General features: G+C 40.9%; 1 long non-coding RNA gene across 1 annotated transcript in view; it reads left to right on the top strand.

The window, feature by feature from the left end:
• The first annotated feature begins 6,397 nt into the window (after nt 1–6,397).
• LOC140707398 (uncharacterized) overlaps nt 6,398–11,736 on the top strand; it is a 29,677-nt gene continuing 24,338 nt past the window's right edge. The window contains exon 1 of the long non-coding RNA XR_013545718.1: nt 6,398–6,500. This is a non-coding gene — a long non-coding RNA (uncharacterized LOC140707398). The remainder of the gene's footprint in view (nt 6,501–11,736) is intronic.

The raw sequence follows: 11,736 nt of genomic DNA, 5'->3' as shown, positions 1-11,736 counted from the left end.
TAGGAGGGTTCGAGTTTCTTGTTCCAGTAATTTGGACTTAATGATGAGGTAGGCTTTTGAAAGGTCGAAGTCAGCCAAGATTTCGGGGGATAGGTCAAGGGTGGAAAGTTTGGCGTCTACTAGTTTAAACCAGTTTGATATGTGAGAGTCTTGGATAAGATCGTATAGAATGGAGGTTGGGTGAGAATTTAGATGGAGTTTCAACCAAAATTTGAAGGTGGAAATCCAGGCAGAAGTGGAGGGGAGATGGATACCTAGTTCTGAAACGATCGTAGACAGTCTAATTAGATTGGGAATCCCCAAGATCTTACGGAGAAATCTAGAGATTGAGCGGTCCAGTTCGGAATTGGCGACTTCGATCCAAACGGGTGCTCCGTACAGTAATTGAGGAATGGATTTGAGTTTAAATGCCTGAAGAGCAGCAGGGATGAACTGATTGCCTTTGTTAAAGAAAAATCTAGCTATGGCGTTTTGAGATAGAAGAGCTGAGGATATGGCAGATTTACGATGGAGTAGCCAAGAATGACGGTAATGGAATGTAACTCCGAGGTACTTGAAGGATGGTACTTGCTGAAAGCTAAGGTTTAGTATTTTCCATTGGGATGGAGTCCATGATTTGGAGAAGACTAGAATTTTTGTCTTCTCAGAATTAATAGATAAATGGTTTATGAGGCAGTACTCTTGGAAAGTTAAGAGCAGCTTACGGAGACCGCGCTTAGAGAGAGATAGAAGGACAGCGTCGTCAGCATATAAGAGGAGAGGAATAGGTGAGTTGTTCAGGGAGGGGGTGGGGAGGTCAAGAGGGAGTAGGGCAGGGGGAAGGTCAGCTAGATAAAGGTTAAATAGGAGGGGTGCCAGAATGCATCCCTGTCTGACGCCTTTGTGAATAGGGATGTCATCAGTCAGGGCGCCTGTACGGTCTAAATGGACGCGGCATGAGTTGGAAGAATGTAGCTGTTGAATGAGGGAGAGGAGGCGGGGGTCGATATTCCAGTTCGTTAGTTTCTCCCATAAGATGTTCCTTATGCAGCATAATTTATATGTAGAGGATTTCAGCTAATGCCTAGTTGATGCATAGGTCTCTATTTCCTGAAAGGGAAAGAGACAAGGATAAGGCACCTAAATGGGACAGTGCATCCATCCAAGATCCTTTAAGCAATTAATTACAATTCACTACTCTGGTCTTAAGAAGCTTGCCTATCTTTCTTCCCAATCTTGTCACACTTTTCAAAAAAATTAGGGGCAATTTGAAGAAAGAACTGGTTGTATATACAAACTAATTTAATCTGAAGTGAAATTCCATTGCTTAAAAAACCTAATTTTTTCAGCAATTGAATTTCAATGTAACAGAATTAACTCCCTCCCCAAAAGGTATGGTTTAAGCTGAGAACATAGGGTGTTATCCACCCGTCCCACACAGGAGCTAAGGACTGATAAATCAGACTATTTCCAATTCGTAAGGTTTGGTATCTGCTCATTTGTCAAGTAGATCTCTTCTCTTCCTGAAATGCCCATGATTGTTTGAAGAATCTCCACATAAACAAATTACATTTAGATAAGGACCAATGTGAATTTTAAAAAGCATTTTCTCTCTGAGCCTTCTGGCGCAGTGGTTAAACTGCTGTACTGCAGCCAAAACTGTGCTCACAACCTGGGGTTCAATCCCAGGTAGCGGCTCTAGGTTGACTCAGCCTTCTATCCTTCCGAGGTCAGTAAAATGAGTACCCAGCTCGCTGGGGGGGGGGGCAATGTGTAGCCTGCATAATTAACTTGTAAACCGCCCAGAGAGTGCTTGAAGCGCTATGGGGCGGTATATAAGCAGCACGCTTTGCTTTGCTTTAAAATATGCATGAATAGGCTATCTGGATATACAGACATTTTGCACTGCTAAATTCAGGCATCCTAAATTGAAAATGTACCTCTATACTGTACTGCTCACTAATGGAATGTGAACACATTTCTCAAGCTTTCTTGCTGGAAACGCTGCACATTTGCAATCAAAGACGCTACACAAGATGGATAAAAGTGGCTGAAAAGCAATTTCTTTTTCTTGTGTTTTTAAAAATTATGTTAGATTACTGTATATAAGGCATATATTATGCTTATTTTTTATATGGACAATTAGCATAGGTTTTAAGTAGAAAAGAAACCCAGTGGGACATGGGTGGCACTGTGGGTTAAATTGCTGAGCCACTAGTCTGTCGATTGAAAGGTCAGCAGTTCAAAACTGTGCGGGGTGAGCTTCCGTTGTTTGTCCCAGCTCCTGCCAACCTAGCAGTTTGAAAGCTTGCAAGTACGAGTAGATGAATAGGTACCACCTCGATGGGAAGGTAATGGCGTTCCGTGTCTAGTTGTGCCGGCCACATGACCACAGAAAGTGTCTATGGACAACTGCTGGCTCTTTGGCTTACAAACGGCGATGAGCACCAGCCCCTAGAGTCAGACATGACTGGACTTAATTGGACCTTTACCTTTAGAGAAGAAACCAACAGAAATGCACACGGGGGGGGGGGGAGAGTTACAAGAGATAAAAGAAATTATGGAACACTGCTTTTCTTGGGATTCCAAAAGGATTTAAACAATGACAACATTTAATTCCAACCCTCAACAACAGAAATGGAGGTAGGAGTAGGGCTAGTGCATTTCTCTTTGCCTGAATTTAAAGCAATACCATTTTAGAACGCACCATTTTAGCAAAATGCAGAGAGAGATTTCCTCTTGTGAAAAGCTCCAGGGAGTTCAACAGGACACACTTTCAGGTAACTGCCCAGATCAACAGCTTTCCTAGTTGATAAAGACTGGTTAGAATGACTAAGTTGGTGAGGCCATGTGCTGTCTAGGAACCATGCAGAGATTTAAATGGAAGATTATTTTTTTCCTGTTTCCTTAGAGTTTAGCATTTTAATGAAAAACTTGACGTGGGCAGATTTCACAGAACTACACCTGATATATCTAATATGTCTAAGAAAAATCATTATCTGGGGGAAATATCATTCTGAAGCACTGGTTGCATGTTTCCTCACAATTTATCTCGATGTCATTTCCAAAAGTGGCAGAGAGTACCCAGTTTCTTTACAATAATTTCTAAATGATTAGCAGTTTTTATGATCGGTTGAAATATTACTCTATCTATCTATAAAACATTTTTTTACAAGTATTCATTCATTATGAATTAAATTTTATATCCCACATTCGGTCTCTGTAATTCCTTCCTCCCAGTGTAGTATGGTTTTCTTTTAAGTATTAGCTGAATATATTTTTGGCCCAGTTAATGGGCAGTTGAGCTGCAGAAGTGTAAGAACCTTGCTAGATTAAGCCAGAGGTCCATCTAGATTAGAATTTGGTAAATTACGTCTTTAAACATAATTTGTTCTGTAATTTGTTAGAAGGCCTCCAGAGAGGTAAGGTGTTACTGACATTGTGCAAGCCCCATTTACTAACTCACTGTGTTTGTCATTATGTTGCTCATTAGTTTGAGGGGGGGAAAAGTGGGCATATTGATAACATAATGCTGTGACACCTTAAGAATTATATCCCAAATCCCTGTTTTAAAAATATCCTGAAAAAGCCCTTAAAGTTAACATTGAGTGGTTGCTAAACCAGATAGGCGGGATATAACTAACTAACTAACTAACTAACTAACTAACTAACTAACTAACTAACTAACTAACTAACTAACTAACTAACTAACTAACTGGAAAACATGATATGTTATACAGTCACTTGGTTTACAGACATTACATTACTTTAAAATGTAATGTTGTTATTTTCAATGAGGGCATCCCTTAGGAAAGATGACATCAAACTCTGAGGCCGCAGGATGATGCTCTAAGCCTCAGAGATCCTGAACTCACTTGGAGGCAGGAATCTGCTGCTCTTGTGAAGAAATGCCAAGTCCCGGACCCAGACATCAATGCTGGCCCACTACCTAATATGCAAGAGCACAGAAGAATAAAACCTGATGGAATGACACGAGGCCTCCAGCCAGTGTGCTCAGCTAGGGCCACAATGTCACCTAGTTGGCTGGATTTTGCCTGGATTTTACACAATACACCTGGTGCCTTTTTAGTCCATCCACTGTTCTGGATTCTAAACATTCATTTTTTTAAAAAAGCAAAATAGTCTCTATCCCTTATAGAACTGGTGATATAACAGGAAATGTACAGGATTCTCAAACTATGGATGCAATTAGTGCTTGTAATGTTTCTCATCCTCAAATGACTGAAATGAATAAAAAGTGATTGTTGCTGAAAGTCAAATTCTGTTTTCATTTTTGTGGGTGTCAAGGAGAGGCTGTGTATCTCATTTCATTGTAAAACCACCACAAGCTGCGGCTTCTAAAGGTCACTGAGTAAAATTGTATAAGTAGGAGCTTCATGGTCTGCTCTGTCTGCTGTCTACATCCCCAACATCAAACATTGCCACTATCTATCAAACCAGAGATCAAATGAATTTTCCTTAAAGATGTACTGTATATTAAAGACCAGATAGCTGTACAGTACTTTAATTCCCATCCACTTCAATCAATATGGTCAATGCTCAGTGATGATAGGAGTTGTAATCCAAAACATCTGGAAGATAGCAGGTTGGGGAAAGTTGATCCAGAACAAAATGTATTAATTTATTTCAGGAACTAAACAACAAAAACAGACATTCAATAAAGAAAAAAAGACAATATTTTCTATCTCATATACTGACCCTGCATCTCTGACTACTCTTTTTACCAGCTGTCTTAAACACTTGCCTTTTAACCTGTTTATTCTTAACTCCATCCTTAGATGCCTTTCTGTACTAACACCTGCCACTTCTCACTCATTCTGACCCCACCCCTGCCATTCCGTTTAACTCTTCTGCTTCTCTTCTTCTTTAACTCTTTCTGGCACAAGAATGATCACTGTTGCTATAACCGGTATCATTAATGACCCTCTCTTCCACTGACGCCCTCCCCCCACCATAAACCTTCGTTATCACCATTTGCTTTTTAGAGATCCTGTAATACCAAGCTATAGACTTCTCCACTTTCCATATTAAAATTGATTTTTTAAAAAATATCACCACCTTTTGCTTTTCCCTTTGTCTCATTCTTTTTTCCCCTTAGCTAAAAAAATGAACCCGTATCCTTGTCAGGAATCCCCAGCTGGATCTACTAGCTGGTCTTTAAGATCTGGCCGCTGATTTAAAAACTTGCATGCTTTTTTAAAATATATTTTGGTATTTCATTAAACTAATTTAATGGCATGAGCTTTTTATGTCCCTCTTGTTGTAGGGCACACATTGATTTGCCTTCTGAGCCTTGTACACTTTCTGTTCTGGGGGTTTGCAAGTTTATTAATCTTCATGTTTTACGATACAAGGTTGTCTGTAGGGCTCTGATTATGCTTTACTCTTTTACTTCTTTCATGGTTCCCATGACTCTGACATTGTCATCAATATGACCTTGGTTTGTCAGAATGCCGTTGGAAAACAACTGGCAATAAAAAAAGGAAGGAAAGCACTTTCATTTCAGAATAATTTCTTAATTTAATCACCATACTCATGCACTTCTCCATCTACACCTGTCTGAATTACAGCCTTGGCAAAGCTATATAAACGTGTCTCTCTTTTCTGGCCATTTACCTGTAGAGAAGCATTTATACCTACCAAATCGTGTAGACTGGCAACTTCTAATTTTGCAGGGGTGGTGTGAATCTGCTCTGGGTTTTAGTTCAGATTTGACACGAACTACCATTCTTATCTCCAAAAATGCGTTCAACACCTGAGATAGTTCCTTTCAAGTTTTGACTAAAACTAAGAACATGAAATTAAAGTTACTAAATTCTGCCACATGCAAGCCCAGCAAACTGGGGATTGCCTTCCAACTCAAGCTGTTTCCTTTTCTACTTTGTCTCTGATGTAAAACTCATCTCATGACCACACCACATAACTATGGGAAAAATGAAAAAAAATCCATGAGAGATCTCTTCTGTTATTTATGTACAAGTTGGCGATCACTGCTGAGAAAGATCTGTGTTTTGAGGCACATTTAGAAGAGGTGATGTTCAGAAAAAGGGACACTCTTTAAATAGGGCTCGGGCAAATCTCTCCACTGGAACACCAAAAATATCTGATCATTATTGTATGGGTGCTGGCTTTCCATTTTACTAATAGATACCTAACCCTTGGAAAATCTGCCCATTTTACACTTAAAGAAAGGTAGATTCTTTTGCCTACACAAATGGCTTACCTCCCTACATTGAAATACCATTGAAGATGGTATGGACCACAAATGCACAAGCCCTATGTGGCTAGGAGAGAATGGGCCTGGTTTATGTCCAAAGGCCAAGTCATTTCTAGTTTCATGATAATGGAAAGATGCGCTCATTTACACAGTCACATACGTTCATCTCTTGGGCAGGATCTCCTTCATGCATCCAGCTGTGAACTGGTCCCAAAACCTGAAGTGTAACCAATTGTTTGATGGATGGAATGAGAGAGAAGAAAAATTGCCAGACATTGATCTTGTGAGTGGTTTTTCCAGAGTCTTTAGGACTAGTTTGACGGAGCCAGACAAACTGGACAATTCTTTATCTACAGCACATTTATACACATGCAGCACCTTCAGGGTAATGAAGACTCAACATAGGCAGCTTCCTAAATCAAAAAGGGATCAAAATTTTAGAAGGTGGCCAGACTAGTAAGCAATGTAGGACCTTCTCTTTGCTATGTCCAGATGGGAAATGACTGCTCAGTTGGTGGAGAAAATTATACAGAGGCTGCTGAAGTTTGTCTAAGCTCTTCCTAGGACTCAGAGACTGCAATTTCCAGGATTGGAAAATGGCTTTTCATTAGGGCTTCAGCTATTACTTTCTTTGTACTCTGGCATTATCTTTCTTTGTCAAGCACACACCCACACATTTCAACATTTATAAACCCAAAGCAGTCTTTAGAAAGGGGCATACAAAGTGCAACTATGGCCTTCTTGAGCTGCTCTACACTTGACCCAGAAAGGGACAGATATCCCTGCTCCAACTCATTTGGATACATTTCTCCAAAGCCGGTGCACATCCCTAATGACAATAGATGAAAACTAATGTAGGTCATCACTATGCCTGTGTTGCTTCAAGCTCACATTTTTTTCGACATGCAGAGGCTGAAATCCTGTTGTGAAACCCTGTGTGCTCAACGGGGATGACATAATCATCATCAGAAAGGCATCCCTAATTAAAAGCTTACTCTGGAAATTTCATGATGCTCCAACTTTGGTACATTGTATGTGAGTTGTGTGCACCCCCCAATCACCATTGATCAGCACCAATTGGTAGCTGCTGCTGCTGATGTCACCACCACCCCTTTGTGCACGCAGATCTGCACAACAGGATTTCAGCTAGGGATACCTATGTTTTAAAAACAATATACCGCTCTGTACCTAAAGAAGATAATCATACAGCATATATAAGAAGTCTCATTGTTCAGAGGAGATTTCCTCCTGTTAAGTATGTCTCAGACTGTAGCCTTTGGAAAGTTGTCTATCGTACAAGGGAGATAATGTTTATCTTTGATGCAGCTTTTCTGCCCTTATCAGTGAGTCACAATGTTCTACAGCTCCCAATATGCACTGCTTAAAAAACAAAGTTTCCTATCACTAATGTGCAGAAATGCCCTCAATAAAACTGAGAAGGTGGGGAAAGCTTATCCATCTCCCCCAGGACTGCACAAAGCATGCACATTGCATTAGAAGTAAAAAGTCCCAGCATAAGGGTCAATTGTAGATGTGATCATGGCAAATCAGTGACAGATTTCACATGGTAATTTTAATGGTAAATACAGCTGCAAAGAAAGGGCATTGGTATTAAAGTGTACCCTGGGGCTGGAGAATGCATCCCTTGCTCCTGTCCTTCCTTTCCCCATAGCTTCTATTTGCCTTACTGGGGAAGTGGGGCAAAAAGAGGTCATGCCAAGCATGGGGGAAGTGCCACCGCCACCTCCTTTGCCCAGCACAGCACTCTTATCCAAAGCCAATGTTACTTTTATCAGATTAAAAAAATATTGTGAGACACGACCAAGTTTGTCTCCTGTGGTCAGATCTAGCTTGGTTCACATTGTGCACAAGCTTCCAATTGATGGCACTGCTGGCTGTCTCTACTGCATGTGCCCAAAAGGTGTAAATATGTTAACAGACATTAAATTATAGTGTATTATAAGAATTTTAGGAACATGAGAAACTGACTCATAATGTGTCAGCCAATTATGGTTAGCTCTGATAGGTGGTTCTTCAGGGTTCCAGGCTGCATTCTTTCCTAAGTGTACCTGGAGATCTCTGGTAGGGCTTGGTGGTCCCCATCCAAATAGAATGCAAGTTCAACTCTGCTTAGGGTCTGAAATCAGCTGTGTTCAAGATGGGAAGTGTTGCAGAGTTTTGAATTTCGTGCAAAATCCCTTTTGCTACACAGTATAAGTACAGATAGGGACGTGGTGGCACTGCGGGCTAAACCACAGAAGCCTGTGCTGCAGGGTCAGAAGACCAAGCAGTCGTAAGATCGAATCCACGTGACGGAGTGAGCTCCCTTTGCTTTGTCCCAGCTTCTGCCAACCTAGCGGTTTGAAAGCATGCAAATGCAAGTAGATAAATAGGGACCACCTCGGTGGGAAGGTAACAGCGTTCCGTGTCTAAGTCGCACTGGCCATGTGACCTTGGAAGATTGTCTTCGGACAAAACGCTGGCTCTATGGCTTGGAAACGGGGATGAGCACCGCCCCCTAGAGTTGAACATGACTGGACAAAAATTGTCAAAGGGAACCTTTACCTTTACCTTTATAAGTACAGAGACTCACAAAGGAGAATAGCTACAAGTTCCACAAATATTCCATCCCTTTCTCATTAACTGGCACTTAAAGTCTCAACAACTAATTCTCAGATATGTGTAGGAGAAAGAATAAAAACATTTCATTATTGTGAAGATGTCAACAGCAAACTGACAAACACTGCTTCCAACAGACTAAAGAGAGGGAAAGGAAATATTCAGCAGAGAGACGGGTCTCTCTTAGAATCAAGAGGTCGGAAGGAACAATTGGTTAGTTACGGATAGATTGACAGTCACCCCAGTACAGAAAAAACTCTCCCAGTCACTTGAACCATAGGTAGTAAAAACTCCAACAGGAGGGTGGTACAGTCTATACCAGTTTTGCATGACTCTTTAATTTGTTAGCCCATTTTATATGTAGAGAACATAAAAGAAAGAAACTTCTTGATATTGTTATCAATGACACATGGTGCTTATGTCTCTTTGTTGTAAGGCTGATCAGAGATGAACATGTGTGGCCCTCCGGATGTTATTGGAGCATAGCCCATATTTCTAGCAGGTGTTTCTAATGGTAAGAGATGTTAGAATTGGCAATTCTATAATAACTGGGAAGGGAAGCATGTCCCTCCTGCTTGGTCTCTATGGGGGGGGGGGAATGGAGTAATTGCTAACATGCACCTCTCTCCCCCCCCCTTTCTATCCTGACAGCATTAAAATGCAGAGCTGAAGCAGAGAACTCAGCTATCATGCAAGCCCCTTATTAGGTTTCCAGCACATTCATTCATCATTTCCAACTATCTGTGATACCGACCTGCATGCAGCAATGTAAATTTTATACAGATGTATTCACACTAGAAATGTACTGTGAGCATTTTTAAGTTGAGTAAGCAAGCGATTTATAGATATACCAATGTTCCTCTTGCAAACACTGCAATTTTTAAAAGTTAATGCTATGGTGACAATTTAATGATAGATCTTGCTGCAGTCACACTGAATGGGGAGACTCAGCGCTTTGCAGCGAAGTTGCTTTCTTCAGGTTTACTGATGATGATCATCATTTATATAAGCACTGTTAATCTGCCAAATGCTTTAGTGAGACAGTCATGTTTTGCCCCTGCAGAAGTCTCCTGAGAAAGGCTGGTATAATTCCCATTTGACAACTGTTGGGAAACTGAGGTTAGGCAGCAATGCTTACCCCAAGACATTCATGATTAATGAAGGATTTAAGCGTGGTCCACCAAAAGCGATCAAAATGATGAGCACAGGTTTTGGCTAGGGCCCACCTAGGACTATGCCATGAAGCATGGGAAGTTGAAATAGCTCCTGGCAGGACGGTGTCTGGAATGACATGGGTTGTGTGACAAAACAGCCGAATGGGAAGACCTGTTTGTGTATCTTTCTCTTGATCTGCATCTTTAACATTTTGTGTTCCTTTCATCCCAGGGGTTTAAAACATGCATAAATATAGGCCAGTGGTTAAAAAAATTAATGGAAATGAAATGACTCGCCCATCTGCATTGGCCAAATTCAGAAGGGTTCAGATATATCCCAGCATGGAGAATAGCATATTGTATCTGCCTGCCCTGCAACTCAACCTGCACCCAATTTTCAGTATGTACCAGCAGCTGAGGCTTCCTGTTCATGAACTCTCTGACTTAGACGTTCCTTTCATTCAGCCAAATTCCTCATCTCTGAGTAATTCCCCCCCTCCAATAAACAGAGTAGTACAATCACCTCAGAGGCCAGACTCAAAGGGGGGGGGGAGGGCAGTTCCTAGTAGTTGCCATTTCCACCTTTTGGGCAGCAAAGTTGTATGTGTCTCACAGCCAGTCTTCAGCCCCTAAATTAGCCTTCTGCCTGCCATTGTGGTGCAGAATGTTATCCATCTGTCACTCTTGAAGTAAGACTCTTGAATCCCTGGTTTGTTTTAATAGCACTTTCTAAAGATATTTTTTACCCTTGTTTTGCATAATTAATACCTATTCCCTCGTCGTTCTTTTCCCTTACTTTTCTGTTTTGTTTTGCATGGTCTTAATCTGTAAACCTCTGGACTAAACCTGCTTCATTTTTAATTTTTTGTTAGTGGTCAAAGATATTAAATACTTAACAGATAATCTAAAATGAAGGGAGACAGGGAAACAGAGGAAGACCAGAACAGGAGGACCGTCAGAAATTCCAACAGTCTTTCTCAAGTAGAGTGGGGTGGACAATTTGGCTACTGTCCACCCATCCGCTGTTTTAAAATAGCACTATGCTTGCATGCAAATTATAACTGAATACAGCACACAAATGAAAAGTAGCCGAGTAGCAGAAGAGAAAATGACTTGTGCAGGTATTTGGGGCAACAGGTAGGCTTAGAGGAGCAAGTTGTACTGTCTGCTTGAGGATGACACATAACGGCTGCTTTAAAAAGTGAATGGCAGCAGGTATAGCCATGAGGGATGGTGCTAATTTAAGCAATGTGACAAATGCCGACAGGTGCTAATTTAAAGAAATATGGCATTGCAGATGGCATACACTTTAGGGTTTCGGTTTTTGAAATGCTCAGAGCAAGGATGACAGCTGAAAAGGAAAAGCGTAAAGGAATGGCACAATAGTTCTCTACTTAACAGTGAACTAGAGCTAAATCTTTGTAAAAAGAAGATGTCGACATGGGAAGGCAATGTAAAAAGGACTAATGGGAGTTATAAGCGAACTATATCTTGTATTATTGGCCATGTCTGTTAAAGCTAGTGCTTTCTGATCTGTCTTGTCTAGCTATCAAACTATCAATTTCTGCAAATGGAAAGATCAATTTGCACAGTTTTGGGCTTCCTCTCTCAAAGAATCCGTGTCTCCATATCAATCATATAGATGCATGCTGTGACTTCTAGGTTAAGCAGGGGTTCGCACTTCTTGGAAACATGGATCACAAAATTATAGTTCAGAAGAATCATCTCACATTCCTGTGTGCCACA

Source organism: Pogona vitticeps, chromosome 5, assembly GCF_051106095.1.
Source record: "Pogona vitticeps strain Pit_001003342236 chromosome 5, PviZW2.1, whole genome shotgun sequence".
In the NCBI taxonomy this organism is placed as follows: Eukaryota; Metazoa; Chordata; class Lepidosauria; order Squamata; family Agamidae; genus Pogona; species Pogona vitticeps.
Note: the sequence above shows the minus strand (reverse complement) of the source record. Positions and strands in the feature narration are given on the sequence as shown.